Source organism: Trachypithecus francoisi, unplaced genomic scaffold (genome assembly GCF_009764315.1).
Source record: "Trachypithecus francoisi isolate TF-2019V2 unplaced genomic scaffold, Tfra_2.0 Lachesis_group12, whole genome shotgun sequence".
In the NCBI taxonomy this organism is placed as follows: domain Eukaryota; kingdom Metazoa; phylum Chordata; class Mammalia; order Primates; family Cercopithecidae; genus Trachypithecus; species Trachypithecus francoisi.
In genome coordinates, this window is record NW_022681457.1 from 88,704,988 (window position 1) to 88,724,524 (window position 19,537).

A 19,537-nucleotide genomic window follows, 5' to 3' on the forward strand; every position below is an offset into this window, starting at 1 on the left:
TCTTTGATACAGGGCTATTCAGACTTCTTTTTTGAGTCAATTTTGGTAAAGCTGTGGCTTGTCAAGGAATTTGTTTCATCTAAGTTATCAAATTAATTGGCATAAAGTTGTTCATACCATTCCCTTATTAATCTTTCAATTCTGACGAATCTTTAGTGATACCCCCGGCTTCATTCCTGATACTGGTAATCTGCTTTTTCCTAATTTCCTGATTAATCTTGCTAGGAGTTTATTAATTCTACTAATTTTTTTAAACCAACAGTTGGCTTCATTGATACTCTGTAGTTTTTAAATTAAATTTTGCTCTAATCTTTATTATTTCTTACTTTCTGCTTACTTTGGATTTAATATACTCTTTTATTTCTAACTTAAGTCAGAAACTGTGGTAGCTAGCCATTGAGATAGTCCCCAGTGAGTCTTGACATATGGGATTCACAGCTTTGTACAGTCCCTCCCCATATTGAATATTAAGTAATCTGAGTAACCAATAGGATATTATAAAAATAAAAGAATGTAACTTTCAATGCTAGGTCTTAATGTTATTACATCTTCTGCCCTGCTCTCTCATTAATCCCTGCTCTGGAGGAAGCCAGCCACAATGTTGTGAGGATACTTACCCAGCCTTATAGAGAGGTCCACATGGCAAGGAACTGCGGCCTCCAGAACTAAGTTGTTACCAATTAAGTGAGTCATACTAGAATTGAATCCCCCAGGCCCTGTGAGGACTTGAGATGAATGCAGCCTCATGAACTAGAACCACTGAAGTCACTCCTAACTCATGGAAACTGTGTGAGATAGTTTATTGTTTTGAGTCACTACGTTTTGGAATATTTTGATATGCAGTGTTAGATAACTAATACAGGTATAAAATAAGACTTAACCATCCAAACATTTATTAAGTATATACTATGTCACAGATTCCTTTATGAGTTGAAATTTAGAGATAAACCAGAAAAAGCCCCTGCCCTTTAAGAATAGATTCTGGGTTAAGATGGCAGATTAACAATGAGCATCTCTTATCCTTCTTCATTTCATTCCTTTCTCAAACTCCACTGTAACCAGGAATTTAAAAATAAATTAAAGATACAAACCTAGAAGGGAGAACAGAACAGGGGATATATCAACATTCTGAAAGATGAAAAGCAAGTGAGCAAGTTGGTGATAAAAAGGATGGGAGTGATGCAGAAAAATAAAGAGAAAAGCAGTCTGAGAAGCAGGTAGAGTCCTATATCCTGTGTCTAGCTCACATTGATGAACAGCTGCCTCTTGTTCATCCTTGCATAAATCTGGAGGCATACTAACTGGAAAAGATAAAACAGAGGCTCCCTGGAAGGAAGATGCCAGACACAGTTGAGAGCACAACATTGTACCAAAAACAAGGGATTAAATGACTGTAACATATTAAATGCTGAATACAGAAGTTCCCCCAGCTAGAACTCCCAACTAGGCTTCCAGAATGCAGGCAACCACACTGCTATCCTTTAGGCAGGAGTTTGGAAGATTCACCTTTGGGCAACCTGACCGGCCAAGAGAAGAGACCTAAGGATCCTAACATTGTAGATTCCCCAACCTAAGCCCACTGAAATCACCCTATCGTGAGGATCAGAGTCAACAAACCCTATCCATGCCTTCAGAGCATCCAGTGTTTTTAGATTCCCACTGAATAGGCAGTAATCAAGAATACCAGATATTGGATGAAAGCCTCCAAAGTGGAAGACAGAGATCAAAACAAACAAAAAGGAGTTTGGGGGAAGCATAAGCATGTACAGGAAAAACTCCAAAATAAATTATGCTCAGAAAGCTAGGAGAGGATACTGCATCTGTGAAATAAGTACAGCATGCTATGAAAGATAACACTTAGGAAATAAAACGTGTGAATTTTATGGTATGTAAATTAAACGTCAATACAGCTATTTTAAAAATGGAGTGATGCTTTTGAATTTCTGAAGAAAACTTATTTCCACCATAGAAAGAGCTGAACTATCATTTTAAGTTTGTTGATAAATACATTTTCTAATATAAACATATATATATATTTTACATTTTTATATATAACATTTGCTTCCCAGGTATCCTATTCTCATGAAGCTTCTGAAAATTTTTTAAAAAGAGAAAAAAAGAAACAAGATTATAGGAGAAAGACAAAAGGAATTCCCAGGGCAACAGTGAAGTGTGATCTCAAGAAGACAGCTGTGCACCAAACAGAAAGGGCATAACTCAACCACACTGAAAACAGTGAATCAAGAGACAGATCTCATGAAGACTGTCACTGAGATTCCTGCAGCCATTACTGCTTTTGTTTTTGGAGACGGAGTCTCGCTCTGTCGCCCAGGCTGGAGTGCAGTGGTGCAACCTTGGCTCACTGCAACCTCTGCCTCCTGGGTTCAAGCAATTCTCCTGCCTCAGCCTCCCAAGTAGCTGGGACTACAGGTGCACACTGCCAAGCCTGGATAATTTTTTGTATTTTAGTAGAGACGGGGTTTCACTGTATTGGCCAGGCTGGTCTTGAATTTCTGAGCTCAGGCAATCTGCCCACCTCGGCTTCCCAAAGTGCTAGAATTATAGGCATGAGCCACTGCGCCTGGCCTTATGCTGCTTTTCTAATGTGAAGATAGCCCGCCTGGGTAAGCCTGATCCAGATATCTTTAGTTGGCCTTGTTTGACCTCATGTTGCTAAAGTTCTTACCCAGATGCCTGAATCAGCTGATAACTCTCATTCCACCCCAAAGAAAAGTTCTGCTTTGATCTACTTCTGAAAGGACTAATTTGAATATTATAAAATCAAATTATTTCTCAATCTTAGCAATCTTATACCTGAACTCAAGACAAATACATGAAGTAAGCAACACTAATACCGTGATAAATTATTTACTAGAAATCTGTTTTCCTTGCAAAAGCAGCATATTACAGTGTGAACTTCTAACTACTCTGCAGAAATAAAATTATTAAATTCTACAACCATTTACATATTCCAACTACTTTTTACTAAACGCAAAATGGAATAGTGAATGTTTTACGAAAAGCTACATTTTACTGAAAAGTAACAGTAAACAAAAATAATTTTTTTTTTTTTTTTGAGATGGAGTCTCCCTGTCGCCCCGGCTGGAGTGCAGTGGTGTAGTCTCGGCTCACTGCAAGCTCCACCTCCCGGGTTCATGCCATTCTCCTGCCTCAGCCTCCTGAGTAGCTGGGACTACAGGCACCTGCCACCATGCCCAGCTAATTTTTTGTATTTTTAGTAGAGATGGGGTTTCACCATGTCAGCCAGGATGGTCTTGATCTCCTGACCCTGTGATCCGCCCTGCTAGGCCTCCCAAAGTGCTGGGATTACAGGAGTGAGCCACCGCGCCCGGCCACAAAAATAAATTTTTTAACTGATGTGTCTAAGATCTCAGATTCGCCTACCAGGAATCTTGCTTCTTAAGGGATACAGTACAGAGCTATGTTAAAGGTATACGCACTGGAGTCAGAAGAGTTGAACTTCTCCCCTTTAAATATAAACTATGTGACTTTCTGTCTCTAAACTTCAGTTGATGATATTATCTAACTTATATAATTGTGCTGGAATTTACATGCAATACTATAATAATAATTAATACAAAATGCTTAGTATTCTATCTGGTACATGAGAGGTAAATAACATCTTAAGGGAGATGTAACTAACAAACATCAGATTCACTATGATGGTCTTTTTATTTTTTTGAGACAGGGTCTTGTTCTGTCACCCAGGCTGGAGTACAATGGTGAGATCACGGCTCACTGGAACCTCCATCTCCTGGCTCAAGTGATTCTCCCACCTCAACCTCCTGAGTAGCCGGGATTACAAGCTCACTCCATCACGCCTGGCTAATTTTTGTATTTTTTGTAGAGACAGGGTTTCGCCATGTTGCCCAGGCTGGTCTCAAACTTCTGGACTCAAGCAATCCACCCACCTCAACCTGCCAAAAATGCTGGAATTGCCACTATGATGGTCTTAAAATCTGTGAATTACAATAATAAAATGCAAGTTGCAAATGGGCTGGCCTCAAAACAAGCTAAAGAAATATTCCGCATTTCATCAAATCTAAGATGCCATTGATGGTAAGGTGCACCAGCATTTTATGTATTCTTTAAAAAGAAACCTGCCAATTGAGCTGTGACAAACCATCAATTGTAAGATATCTCCCAATTTCAGAGATGTTGAAATGTAAACAAACAATTTTGAATCTTAGATTGGTAAAATACAGTAAGTTTAATTCCACAGTTGAAAGTTAGGCTATTAAACGCCAATAGAACAATCATTCTCAAGACCAATCACACAATTAGAGAGAATTGCGCTTATTTCCGTCACCAATGTCACCTAGCTCCCATCTGTCATTTCCTGAGGGAAACATCCCTCAACCAGTGAGACTACAATGGATCCCTCCCTTTTATGCTTCCATTGCACTTGGTATTTTCCTTTACAGTACTTACTATAGTGCTCAATACCAGTCTTCTCCAGCTGATTTCAAGTTCAATAAAGGCTGTTTAGTTCAGTGCAGTATACCACGTACAAGGCTTCCAAAATCAAAATCACGCAAAAGCAGAAAAGGAAATGTAACCAAGTAAGATCGTCAGTGCAATATTTCTCATTATTTTTCACAGCAGCATTTTATTGGCAATTAATAAACCCTTGTTGCAGCCTTTACGGAAAACAGTATGCAGGTTCCTCAAACATTAAAAATAGAACTAGTATATGATCTAGCAATCCCACTTCAGGGACTACATGCAAAGTAAACAAAATCACTATCTCAAGGAGATATCTGCACTCCCACGTTCACTGCAGCATTATTCTCAACAGCCAAGATATGGAAACAACCTAAGTGACCACTGACAGACAAATGGATAAAAAGAATGTGGTATATACATAAAATGGAATATTATTTCGCCTTTAAAAGAAGGAAGTCTTGTCATCTGTGACAACATGGATGAACCTGGAGGATATTATGTTAAGTGAAATAAGCAAGACACAGAAAGACAAATACTGTATGATCTCACATGTGGAATCTAAGAAAGCTCAACTCACAGAAACAGAGGCTAGAATGGTAGTTACCCAGGGCTGAGGGCTGAGGCAAATGGTGAGATACTGGTCAAAGGGTATAAACTTTCAGTTACAAGATGAGTAAGTTCTGGAGACCTAATGTACTGCATGGTGACTATAATTATTATGTATACTTGAAATACGCTGAGAGTAAATTTCATGTTCTTATGTCTCTCACATACCTATGAGGTGATTGTTATATTAATTAGCTTGATTGCTGTAATCATTTCACAATGCATACGTATTATCAAAAATCACATTGTATACCTCAAATACATGTAACTTTTACTTGTTAATCATACCTGAATAAAGCTGGGGAAAAAATAAACCAACTTCAAATGTTAGGCTTTATTTCCATTTCATTAAGCTACCATAGGTTTCTTTTTTTTTTTTTCTGAAACAAGAGTCTTGCCCTGTCCCCCAGGCTGGAGTGCAGTGGCAAGATCTTGGCTCACTGCAACCTCCACCTCCCAGGTTCAAGCGGTTCTCCTGCCTCAGCCTCCTGAGTAGCTGGGATTACAGGTGTGTGCCACCACGCCCAGCTGATTTTTGTATTTTTAGTAGAGATGGGGTTTCCCCATGTCGAGTTCAGGCTGGTCTCGAACTCCTGACCTTGTGATCCATCCGCCTCGGCCTTCTAAGTGTTGGGATTACATGCATGAGCTACAATACCGGATCGTAGGTTTTTTTTTTTTTTTTTTTTGATCAATCTAACTTTTTTGCCTCCCAGTGACACAACTTGTACTTTGCTCACATAAACATACTCTCATATTTTTCTTAAATCTTTTTGGTCTATGTCTTCTCCCTAACCCAGCCACTGTATTCCATTTCTCTTTTCTTTTTCTTCCTAAAAGGAACCAAACTCTTGAAACTGGTGTGTATTTGTCCCATCTCTGTTTTATAATTTCACTTTATTTGTATGTACCCAGTATATACTTTTGCTCTAAGTTTATATAAGTAACAACATATCCTTTCGCTTTTTTTTTTTTTGAAACAGAGTCTCACTGTGTCACCCAGGCTGGAGTGCAGTGGCACAATCTCAGCTCACTGCAACCTTGGTCTCCTGGGTTCAAGAAATTCTCCTGCCTCAGCCTCCCGAGTAGCTGGGATTGACAGGCATGTGTCACCATGCTAAGCTAATTTTTTTTTTTTTTTTTTTGAGATAGAATCTTGCTCTGTCAGCCAGGCTGGAGTGCAGTGGCATGATCTCGGCTCACTGCAACCTCTGCCTCCTGGGTTCAACTGATTCTCCTGCCTCAGCCTCCCGAGTAGCTGGGACTACAGGTGCATACCACCACATCTGGCTGATTTTTGTATTTTTAGTAGAGATGAGGTTTCACCATGTTGGCCAGGCTAGTCTTGAACTCCTGACCTCAAGTGATCCACCTGCCTTGGCTTCTCAAAGTGCTAGGATTACAGGCGTGAGTCACTGTGCCCGGCCCCTTTTGCTATTTCCTCACCCCAACATTTTCTTTCTTTTTTTTTTCTTTCTTTTTTTTGAGATGGAGTCTTACTCTGTCGCCCAGGCTGGAGTACAGTGGTGCAATCTCAGCTCACTGCAACTTCTGCCTTCCCGGTTCAAGCGATTCTCCTGCCTCAGCCTCCCAAGTAGCTGGGATTACAGACATGCACCATCAAGTCCAGTTAATTTTTGTATGTTTAGTAGAGACAGGTTTAAGCCATGTTGACCAGGCTGGTCTGAAATGCCTGATCTCAAGTGATCCACCCGCCTTGACCTCCCAAAGTGCTGGGATTACAGATCTAAGACACTAGGCCCAGCCCATATTTTTTTCTTTTTTCTTTTTTGAGGCAGAGTCTCACTCTGTTGCCTAGGCTGGAGTACAGAGGTGTGATCTCAGCTCACTGCAACCTCCGCCTCCTGGGTTCAGGCGATTCTCATGCCTCAATTCCAGTAGCTGGGATTACAGACGTGCACTACCACAACTGACCAATTTTTGTGTTTTTCGTAGAGATGGGGTTTTGCCATGCAGGCCAGGCTGGTCTCAAATTCCTGGTCTCATATGACCTAAAGGCCTCTGCCTCCCAAAGTGCTGGGATTACAGACATGAGCTACAATGTCTGGGTACAACATTGCTTTAATAATTCACACTGATACATATAGATCTGGTTCATTCATTTAACTGTTATGTAGTATACCACAGTATTATATAACTATTTATGTGCTGTTTATTCATTCTACTACTGACAGGAATTTAAGCTGTTTCCAATTTTCTGCTATTACATATAATGTTTCAAGCACACATGCAAGATACCTCTTTATGGGTTTTAAGTTATGCAATTTCATCTTTACTTCATCTCTTCTAGTTGAGAATTGCTCTCCCGGGTAGTTGTGCCAAATGGTACTTCTACAGACAATGTGTGAGAGTTCCTTTTACTTCATCCTCACCAACATTTGGTATTTCATAAGATTTTTCTTTTCACCTTGCACTTTTGGCAAATCATAAGGCTTTTTTTTAACAAATCTGATGGGTACAAAATGGTAACACTGATTTCACTTGCAAGTTCTTGATTATAAATGAATGGGAATCTTTTCACGTGTTTACTGGCTATATGGGTTTCCTATTTTGAGAACTACCTACTTTTCAATTCATCTGTCCTTATATTTTGTAAAGTTCTCAGTTATATGAGCTACAAATTTTCTAATATTTTTAACTTTGTTTCTTTTGCATTACACAAGTTTTAAATTTTGGTTAAGTTTATCAGTATTTTCCTTTGCAGTTTATACTTTTTACTTTGTTTGGTGTTAGGAATATTCTCTCATTTTTATCCTAAAATAATTTGGAAGATTTGGTTTTCATATTTGGGATTATAATTCACCTAGAAATAAATTTTGTGTCTAATGTTAGATGGATCTAATTTTTTAAAGTTAACTGTGTAAACACAATTTATTAAATATTCTACTCTTTCCCTACTGATCTGAAACACTACATCAGATATTTACAGTTTCCACAAACACATATATGGCTCGTTTCTAGACTCTGCTTCATTAATCTGCCTGTCCCTGCACTTGAAGTCATGTGGTATAACTGTTACAGTTTTATAGGAAGTAGGACAATTCCTGCTTTATTTTTCTTTAAAATTCTATTGGTTTTTCTTAGTCACTTATTATTCCATATAAATCTTAATAATACTATACCCTATTGGAATTTTTTTTTTTTTTTTTTTTTGAGACAGGGTCTCATTCTGTTGCCCAGGCTGGAGTTCAGTGGTGAGAGCACAGTTCACTGCAGCCTCGACTTCTGGGCTCAAGCGATTCTCCCATCTGAACCTCTTGAGTAGCTGGGACTATAGTCACACACCTCCACACCTGGCTAATTTTTTGGTCTTTTTTTAGCGATGGGGTTTCACCATGTTGGTCAGAACTCCCAGGCTCAAGCAATCCTCCCACCTTGGCCTCCCAATGTCCTGGAAATACCGGCATACCCAATGTACCTGGCCCCCAACTGGAATTTCAATTAAAACTACATTTATAGATTGATTTGGGGAAAACTGACATTTTATAAAATTGAGTCTTCTCCATAAGGATAATGCATTTCATTAAATTTTTTCTTAGATATTTCAATAAGGTTTTATAATATCTTAGAGACCTCAGAAATCGTTTATTCCTGAGTACCTCATTTTCAATCCAAACTCTTGATCTCATTATACTTGTTAAAGCTCAGCTAAGATATCACATACTACTACAAATATTTCTCTGATTTTTGAGGTTCATTTGGATGCTCCTCCTCCTATGATCTTGGATTTATTTATTCATTCTTTGTTTAATATGACCAAAAGTTGTGCTGGGCATGGAGAGTACACTGGTGAATAAAATGACAATCCCTTCATGGAGCTTTCATTCTAATAGGAGAGACAGAACAATAAACACTCATAATTAAAGGTGATACATGCTATTATAGGGGAATTACACTGTGCTATGGGAATACAGAAGAGAAATACCTAACTCAGACTTGGGGGATGCCTGGATGGGGGGAGAAGGGTGTCAAACACTGCTTCTCAAGGAAGTAACATGTAGACTGAAACCTGTAAGAAGAACAGAAGTTAGCAAACACAATAGTGACTAAAAACCATAGTACTGATATCCTCGTCTCTTGATTTTATTGAAAAAGCTCTCATTGTTTAACTGTGAAATCATCTACTTTTTGTTTCTTTTTTTAGAGATAGGGGTCTCACTCTGTTGCCCAGGCTGGAGTACAGTGGCTCAATTACTGCTTACTGCAGCCTCCAACTCCTGGGGCTCAGGCTATCCTCCTGCCTTAGCCTCCCAAGTAGTTGGGATTACAGGCGTGAGCCCCTCTGCCCAGTTCATTTATTTTTTGGGTATGTTTCCCCTCTTGGCTTCTTTGACATCATGTTTGATGTCTCATATTGCCTTGTAATTATCATTACTTGCTCACTAGTTCTTTCTTTCTTAAATGCTAGTATTCCTCGATGGCTTTATCCTTCTCTTTCCTGTTTCAATCTAAATAATATTCCTAAAGAGTTTTTCCACTTCCATAGTTTCAAATATGGATTTACGTACTGAAGAGTCCCAACACTCTTACTTTCAGCTCCTACCTTATAGATTTTCATACCTAAATTTCTAACTATACACTAGATATGTCTGCCTATATGTTCCATAGAATCCTCAAGCTTTGGACATGTTAACATTGATACATGGTGTATACTGCCAACTAATCAGCAATAGTAGATCTGCTTCCATATTCAGTTGACAGTACCACCATTCATACCTGCTAGAAAACTCACAGTCACTACTCTGAATGTACATTGGAGAGTACGCCCTTCTTGGGAGATAGTTTATAATATGGCAGTCACTGTACCTTAAAGTTGCTTCAAGGGCTGAATAATCACAGAAAATTTCACACCAGGTGTGGAGAGTAGTTGTTCTTTTTATTTATTTGAGATGGGGCCTTGCTTTGTCACTGCTGGAGTGCAGTGGTACAATCATGGCTCAACACAGCCTTGATCTCCTAGGCTCAAGCCTTCCTCCCATCTCAGCCTCCCTAGCAGCTAGGACTACAAGCACGCACCACACCTGGCTAATTTTTTTCTTTTCTTTTTTTTTTTTGGTAGAGATCAGGTCTCACTATGTTGTTCAGCCTAATCTCAAACTCCTGATCTCAAGTGACTCTCCTGCTTTGGTCTCCCAAAATGCTGGGATTACAGGTGTAAGCCACCATGGCAGGTGTTGTTTTTAATGTGTTAACTTGCTAGGCTACCAGCTGCCATTTGTTTAATCAAACACTAATCTAGGTGTTGCTATGAAGGTATTTTGTAGATGTAATTAAAATCCATAATCCGTTGACTTTAAGTAAAAGAGATTATCCTGAATAATGTGGATGGGCCTAATTCAGTTAGGTGAAAGGTCTTAAAAGTAGGGCTGAAGCTTCCCTGAGAGCAAGAAATTCCACCTATAGATAACTGCTTCAGCCCATGCCTGAATTTCACCTGCCCTTTCTGACAGCGTGCCCCCAAAATTTCAGACTTGCCTATCTAGCTCCTACAATTGCATAAACCCTTTCTCTATACTTCCTACTGGTTCTGTTTCTCTAGCTGAACCTTGACTGATATGCCAGGCTTGTAGTTTATTTGCAAAAACAATTCCTTCAAAAATCCAGTAAAGCTCTGGTCTATTTTTTTCCAATCAGTTCCATGTACCAGTAACTACACCCAAAGTTTTTTTTTTTCTGGACATGGTTCTTAAACCTATTTTTTCAGCTTAATCCTTCCTCTCCATCCCACATTAGACCATCACCATCTCTTACCTGAACTAGTGATTGAAAAGCCTCCTAACTGGCTTCTCAGATTAGTTTTTTCTCCTCTATCTATTCTCCACACTGCTGCCAGAGGTCTCTTTCTGGAAAACAAATATGATCATGTCACTATCCTTCTTAAAAACCTTTGAAGTCTCCCTATCTAAAGGACAGAGAGAAGTTTTTTCTATTTCACTGATTGGTTTTTATCTTTTCTTTCTTTCTATTCTCTTTCGCATTTAATTTTCTGTGATTTTTCTAACTTGTTGAGAATGAATGCTCATGTCACTGATGCTTTTTTTCTTTTATAATAGGTATTTAAAGTTTTAAATTATCTCTAAGCATTGCTTTAGCTGATCATACCAGTTCTATATGTATTGTATTCATTATCCTTCAGTTCAAACTTTTCTTCATGATTTCTTTAAACAAGGGGTTATTTAGAAATTATTTCTTTATTTTTTAATAGAGATGGGGGTCTCACTATGTTGCCCAGGCTGGTCTTAAACTCCTAGGCTCAAGTGATCCTCCCACCTTGGCCTCCCAAAGTGCTAGGATTACAGGCGTGAGCTACCACAACCGGCCTAGAAATTATTTCTTAATAATTTTCAAAGCTGGACTTCAAGTTCTAGTAGGAACATAACAGCAATTTAGTTCCAAATTTTCCCATCTTTCTCCGAGAACCGGTACAGAGCAACAAAGACAATGCTAAAAACAAAAAATACCATACATCTTTAGTGAAACTAGGGGATAATAAAAACCTAAAAATGCCAAATTATAAGTAAATATGACCCAAAGTACTTGAGACTAAAAGAAGCCACATCTGAGCATGGGAGAATGACAAGAAGTATAAAGGAATCTGGTAGGGGAATAGCACATCTTTACTCCCAGAAAGAAAAGAACCTATCTCAAGTGGGAACTACAATGTTTAGAACTGAGATTAAATGGGGGATTCTCAGAAGGAGGTAAGGAAAGGAGGTGTAGAAAGTGGCAGAACAATAAGTGACAGATCTCAGAAAGGACTACTCTTTTATAAGTGAGGCATGCTCTTTTGTAATTTCTTCTTTTGAAGTAGTTTCAAACTCACAGAAAAGTTAAAAGAATAGTACAAAGAACTTCTGTATATCTATCACAAATTCCTTTTTTTTTTTTTTTTTGAGACGGAGTCTTGCTGTCGTCCAGGCTGGAGTGCAGTGGCGCAATCTTGGCTCACTGCAAGCTCCGCCTCCCAGGTTCACGCCATTCTCCTGCCTCAGCCTACCGTGTAGCTGGGACTACAGGCACCTGCCACTGCACCCGGCTAATTTTTTGTATTTTTAGTAGAGACGGAGTTTCACCATGTTAGCCAGGATCCAGGATGGTCTCGATCTCCTGACCTTGTGATCCTCCCGTCTCGGCCTCCCAAAGTGCTGGGATTACAGGCGTGAGCCACCACGCCCAGCCACAAATTCTTTAATTGTTAACATTTGAGGCAGACAATTTAAAGGGTAGGAGGTGTATCCCTTGGTAGCAGAAATAGGACCTGGGAACTCATGGCTGGTAGTTCATATTACTTAAACCCCTTAAGTTACTGAGAGGCATAGGAGATGTGGCTGTATTTTGAAGAAAGAATCCACCAGAACAATGGAGGAGAGAAGCCTTGAACATAGAAACATGGAAAACTATCTTGCTCCGAAGGTGTTCCTAACGTTCCTAAGACCTTCAAGTCCCTTCTAACAGATGGTTTGGGAAACTCATCTCATGCCAATATAAGCAACAAAAAAGTGGTTAAGTATCTATACAAAAATGCCATAAAAAAAATGTAAAAAGGCACTGCGACATCTCTGACAAAGAAACTTCAACAAACAGTATCATCACAAAGCAGAGAAAAATTAAAACCCTACTTGTTACTCGCATTGAAAAATTCCTAATGCAGTTATGAAGAAAAAGTTCAGAGCAGAAATTTAGGAACTCAAAGAGGGGCTATCCAGTCAACGGGAGTTGCAGTGAAACAAGCATGGCAGAACTCAGAAAAGAAATGGAAGAAAAAGAATTTAAAGAATTACTCAAGCCTGTAATCCCAGCACTTTGGGAGGCCGAGACGGGCGGATCACGAGGTCAGGAGATCGAGACCATCCTGGCTAACACGGTGAAACCCCGTCTCTACTAAAAATACAAAAACTAGCCGGGCGAGGTGGCGGGCGCCTGTAGTCCCAGCTACTGTGGAGGCTGAGGCAGGAGAATGGCTTAAACCCGGGAGGCGGAGCTTGCAGTGAGCTGAGATCTGGCCACTGCACTCCAGTCCAGGCGACAGAGCGAGACTCCGCCTCAAAAAAAAAAAAAAAAAAAAAAAAAAAGAATTAAAAAAATTTAAGAACTAAAATGCAATGAGCACATGGTAAAAATATACAACAAGAAAGGCACAGTAAGAAGCATGTAGGATAAAAATTTTTTAAAAGTAAATAAAATGATAGACATAAAACTGACCCAAAACGGTCAATTAAGAAAAATCTAATAATTTTATCAGATGTCACTTAATAAAATAATTTCTAAATTATTTGGTATTTGGAAGAAATACTTTCAGCAATCACACACAAAAAAGCACACCCCTTCTAAGAAAAATAAAATCAAGCTGGCATCATACTTCTCTATTGAACATTCAGTGCCAGAAGACAGTGGAAAAATACCTACAAGGTACTCAAGGAAAAAGTGTGAGCCAACAATTCCACACCTAGCCAAACAGCCCTTCAGGAATAAGGCTACAGATAACTCAGCCCTTATTCATACAAGCATTTCTTGAAGCAGCAACTTGAGGACAAACGGAAACCAACAAATGACCAGAAAAATTTCAGCAAAAGGACTGGCAGTGAGCAACAATACATTTAATTGCAGATTTAAGATTGAAAACAAATGGAATGAAACTGTTACATGGTCTAAGAACGTAGGAATTCAAATAAATGAATATATACAAATGAATGTCAAGAGTAGAAAATATAAAAAGTAGAATAAGCTCAATGACTGGACCTCATGTACAATAGATAGGAGTCAAAGTTGAAAGTCAATCAGTAAAACCTTAAGCAACATGAAAGAATAAAATTATAAAGGGCAATAAAATAATACTATTTGGCTAAAACTAGTAGAAAGAAGGGAAGAGAATAAAGCTAATGTAACTGTTACTCAATTAAGGGAAAGAAAAGACTGCTTTAAAATAGAGGACGACAAGTATCGTATGAAGGTATAAGTATAAAGATAACCACTGGGGGGAAAATCTTCCTAATATGAGGACTACCATTTAAAAAGCACAGAAAACACACCACTCAAAGTTTCAAAATATATACAAACATAAAAAATGGCATAAAATAATTTTACAAAACCACAACCAATGGTCGTGTCTTGATAGGAGGATATGTCCTTCCTATCTATATCTGGCTTAATTCATCCACTAAAACAGAAAAAAAGCTTTAAACTGACCCACAAAGCAAACCATTCTATGCTGTCATAAGATATATCTGAAAAAAAAAAATTAAAGGATAGGATAAAGTTCACAAAAGCATGAAGTGCAATCCTTTTATTAGATAATGTAGAATTTTGGTCAAAAAGTAAAAGTAAAATAAAGTAAAACAAAGAAAATAAAGAAAATAGATATGAATATATATGCTTCTAATAATGTTGAATTTTGGTCAAAAAGTACAAAAAGAAAGCACTCATCATATAAAGGTTATAATCCATAACAAAGAAAATAGATATGAATATATATGCTTCTAAATATACAGTAGCAACATTCAGAAAATGAAATTATAGGAGATAAAAGAAACAGAAAGATATTAATAATAGGAAATTTATTTCTCCTAGTCTGAGAGAACAAAAAACAAAACTAAGTAAGGAAATAAATGACATAAGCAACATAAACTGGTAGCCCTGATGGATATTTCACTCTAACCTATGAATATACCTTATTTTCAAATAGTCATAGAACTATCACAAAAATTGACCATATATTGGGCTACAAAAAATACCTCTACAAACTCTAAAAGGAAAAATACAAACCACATTTTTTAACAATACAATGAAACTAGAAAATTCGTAACAAATCCAGAAAACAAACGATTTTCATTCTGAAAATCTGAAAAGTCTCTCAAACAATATTTCAAGCACAGGGGAAATACAAAAGAAATTTGTGGAGTTTCTAGAAAATAATACAATACATATTTCTAGTTTCTAGAATAAAAATACTACATATTAGAAGCTTTGTAATACAGCTAAAACAGTGATCACCAGAAAAATAATTGTTTTAAATATTTCCACCAATAAAACAAAAGTACCTGTTACTAATCTAGCTTAAAGAGACAGAAAAATAACTTTAAGAATAATTCCCATTGTTGGCTGGGTGCAGTGGCTCACGTCTGTAATCCCAGCACTTTGGGAGGCCGAGGCGGGTGGATCACGAGGTCAGGAGATCGAGACCATCTTGGCTAACATGGTGAAACCCCGTCTCTACTAAAAACACAAAAAGTTAGCTGGGTGTGGTGGCGGGCACCTGTAGTCCCAGCTACTCAGGAGGCTGAAGCAGGAGAATGGTGTGAACCTGGGAGGTGGAGCTTGCAGTGAGCCGAGATCACGCCACTGCACTCCAGTCTGGGCGACAGAGCCAGACTCCGTCTCAAAAAAAAAAAAAAAAAAAAAAAAAAGAAATACACAGAATTTCAAAAACTAATAGAAACTGGCCGGGCACGGTGGTACATGCTTGTAATCCCAGCACTCTGGGAAGTCAAGGCAGGCAGATCTCTTGAGCCTAGGAGTTCGAGACCAGCCTGGGCAACATGGTGAAATCCTGTCTCTACAAAAAAATACAAAAATTAGCCAGGTGTGGTGACATGTGTCTATAGTCCCAGCTGCTCAGGAGGCTGTAGTGGGAGGGTCACTTGACCCTGGGGGGCAGAGGTTGCAGTGAGTCAAGATTACACTACTGCACTCCAGCCTGGGTGACAGAGCAAGACCCTGTCTCAAAATAATAATAATAATAATAATAATAACAATAATAACAACAATAGAAACTATTTCGTAAAACTCTGTATAATTAAATTACATATGAATAAAATAAATAATTTTCCAGTAAAATGTGAGCTACCAAAAGTGAACCTAAACACCCTGAAGAGACTTTTTTTTTAATTAAAAAAAAATTTTATGGGTACATAGTAGGTGTATGTATCTATGGGTTACATGAGCTTTTGATACAGGTATATAATGCATAATAATCAGATCAGGGTAAATGGGGTATCCATTACCTCAAGCATTTATCCTTTCTTTGTGTTACAATCCAATTATACTCTTAGTCATTTTTAAATGTATGATAAATTATTAGACTGATTCTCACAAAATAAATGAGGGAAGTTTTAAAACAGCTACCTAGCAAACCAAACCAAACCAAACAAAAAACACCAGGTCACAAGGTTTTATAGGGGAATTCTACGAAATCATAAAAGAGCTGATAATATCAATACTATTTTAAAACCGTTATACACTTTAGAAAATGGAAAACTTCTGAATTTTTTAGAAATAATACCAAAACTTGACAAAGACTGTACAAAATGGGAAGGCTGCAGATTAATCAGACTTTTGCATTTTAATTTATAAAAGTAAAGTGTTAGCAAACAGAATCCAGCATCAATTAAGACTCTACGAGTGCTGGTTTGGTTCAATGTTTGTTAAAAAGAAGAGAAAGATCACATCTTCAGCTCCACAAATGCTGAAAAGGCATCGGACAAAATTTAACACATACTCTTGATAAACATACTTAATAAAACAAGAAACAGATATTCCTTAATATGACAATATATACAAACATACAATACTTAATGCTTCTAGAGCAAGAAAGAAAAAGGATGCACATTAATCACTACTATTTAACCCTACCTTGTCTGATTAGTCTATATAAGATGATAAAAAAATTAGAAGTATAAAAATCCAAAGGAAGAGGTAAACTTATCACTAGTTGCAGGTGATGATTATAACCTAGAAACCCCAATAAAATCACCTGAAAAAATACCACAAACAATAATGGACTTCAATAACACAGAAAGAGAGAAAGTATACAGAAAACAAAAGCCTGAATACATATAAGCAATAACCAGTTAGTATCTGTAAACCCATTTAATAGCAACAAAAAGGAGAAAATATCCTGGAATAACAAGAAATGGCCTGGGTGTGGTGGCTCATGCCTGTAATCCCAGCACTCTGGGAGGCTGAGGTGGGTGGATCACCTGAGGTCAGGAGTTTGAGACCAGCCTGACCAACATGGTGAAACTCCGTCTCTACTAAAAATACAAAATTAGCTGAGTGTGGTGGCGCATGCTGTAATCACAGCTGCTTGGGAGGCTGACGCATGAGAATTGCTTGAACCCGGGAGGCAGAGGTTGCTGTGAGCCGAGATCACTCCATTGTAGTCCGGAGCGAAACTCGGTCTCAAAAAAAAAGAAAGAAAGAAAAGAAAAAAAGTAATGTGAAAAATTTATGTGAAGAAAGCTGTAAGATCTCTTGAAGAAAAAAAAGTAATCTTGAACAAATAGAAAGACATAGTATATTCTTTGACAGAAAAGATAACATCTTAAAGATGCCAATTTGTCCTAACAATTTATAAATCTAATAGGATCTCAATAAAAATAACAATCTGTCCTCTCTCACTCACTGGATCTAAACAAGGAATTTCTAAAGCTTATACATAAGAATGGCCTGAGGCCGGGCGCGGTGGCTCAAGCCTGTAATCCTAGCACTTTGGGAGGCCGAGACGGGTGGATCACGAGGTCAGGAGATCGAGACCATCCTGGCTAACACAGTGAAACCCCGTCTCTACTAAAAAATACAAAAAACTAGCCGGGCGAGGTGGTGGGCGCCTGTAGTCCCAGCTACTCGGGAGGCGGAGCCAGGAGAATGGCGTGAACCTGGGAGGCAGAGCTTGCAGTCAGCTGAGATCCAGCCACTGCACTCCAGCCTGGGCGACAGAGCAAGACTCCGTCTCAAAAAAATAAAATTAAAAAAAAATTAAAAAAAAAAAAAGAATGGCCTGGAAAACCCTGAAGAGAAAAATGGGACTAGTCCTATCAGATATTAAAAGTCATAAAAGAAATGACTGACCAATACATATGTATGTGTGTACACACCAACATACAAACAAACTTCTGCACAGCAAAACAAAAAAAATTCCACCATACCAAAAGTCAACAGACAAATACCAACCTAGGTAAAATATCTGCAACTCATGACAGATGAAGGGCTAACTTTCTTAATTTAGAAAGCATTATTAGTAAATGAGAAGATCAAAAATCCAATTAAAAAAAGGGCAAAAGATATAAACTAACACTTCATTAAAAAAGAAACACAAGTGGCCCTTATATTTGTGAAAAGGTAGTCAAATACAAATTAAGAGGACACAAGAAAACTATTTCTTGCAAATTGATTGATGAAAATCTAAGAGTCTGACAATTCTAGTGGCAAAGATACAAGGTAATTGGTACTCTCATTCATTGATGAAAAACATTTACAATCTCTATGGAGTGCAATCTGGCAATAACGATACAAATTACAAATATTAATACATTTGCCCTTAACTCATCAGTCTAACCTCCAGGAATTTATCTTACAGACATATCTTAATATACATAAAATAATGTGAAATAGAAAATAGTTAAAAATAACCCTAGTATACATCTAAAGAAAACTAGTTAAATATATCCCCTCCTCAATCACATATTGCACAATGGTAGGTGCAGCTGAAAAAGTGAGGAAACTATGCCCTGATCTGGAAGGATCCAGGGATCCTTGGAGATTGTCTAATTTCAGGTACTGGGCAAGAAATATAAGATGAGAAAGGAATATCCTGCTGTGTCTGAAAGCAAGAAAGCTTTCAAACATTTACGAATTATCAACAGGACATGGAGCTTTTCCACAGAAAAACTCCATGCAAATTTTAATGCAAATCCTAATGCAAAAAGAGTAACAGAAAATTTACCAGTTCGTAATCCCTAGTGAAATAAATAATTTGGGTCACAATGATCAGTGAACAGAACATTAGCAATTCAAAAGTTAATTAAGAAATTTACAATGGAAGATATCTGAATCTACTGATTAATCTCTGAACCTAGAGACTGATTTTTGCATCACTAAAATTGGGACCACTAGATACTGTGTTTCCTAATATGACACAACACAAAGCACTTGTAAGCATTTTGAACCAGAACGGAATGAAACTTCTAAGCTTTTATTTTCAGAAAATATAGGGGATAGAGGAACAAGGTAATAACACAAGAAAACAAAAAGACAAAATCAGATTTGAATATATTCTACAGAACAAGTGACCAAGTTCTTGTAAAATGTCAATGGCATAAAGAAACAAGAAAACAAGGAAGGAAGTGGGACTACTAGATCGAAAAAGGCATAATAATCAAATGTGATGTGTGGATCTTGTTTCGCTTCTGATTAGAACCAGCTAACTAGAAAAAGGCATATTGCAGACAATCAGGGAAATCTGATTATGGACAGGTATAAGAGGGTACAAATAAATGCTTGTTTATAATTTTCCTACATATAATAATGACATTGCTGCTATAAGAAAATATCCATAGTTTTAGAGGTACACATTGAAGTAGTAGGGACAAAATAACATGCCATCTGGGATTTGATTTAAAAACACTACTGTAGAAGAAGAAATGTACTCGGATTACGCAAAGGTAGA

At 37.8% G+C, this 19,537-nt stretch overlaps 1 protein-coding gene across 5 annotated transcripts in view; it reads right to left on the reverse strand.

Moving 5' to 3' along the window:
- The window catches only part of LOC117092885 (protein argonaute-3), a 142,727-nt gene that overhangs the window by 79,090 nt on the left and 44,100 nt on the right, over nt 1–19,537 (reverse strand). The window contains exons 1-3 of one of the 5 annotated variants that reach the window (XM_033227127.1): nt 10,846–10,916; nt 9,020–9,103; nt 4,453–4,536 (exon numbers count right to left, since the gene is read on the reverse strand). The exons of 3 other annotated variants lie outside the window; for them this stretch is intronic. The gene's annotated coding sequence lies outside the window, so the exon portion shown is untranslated. Of the gene's footprint in view, nt 1–4,452; nt 4,537–9,019; nt 9,104–10,845; nt 10,938–19,537 lie in introns of those variants that run through there. One more of the 5 variants, XM_033227126.1, reaches the window with a different exon arrangement.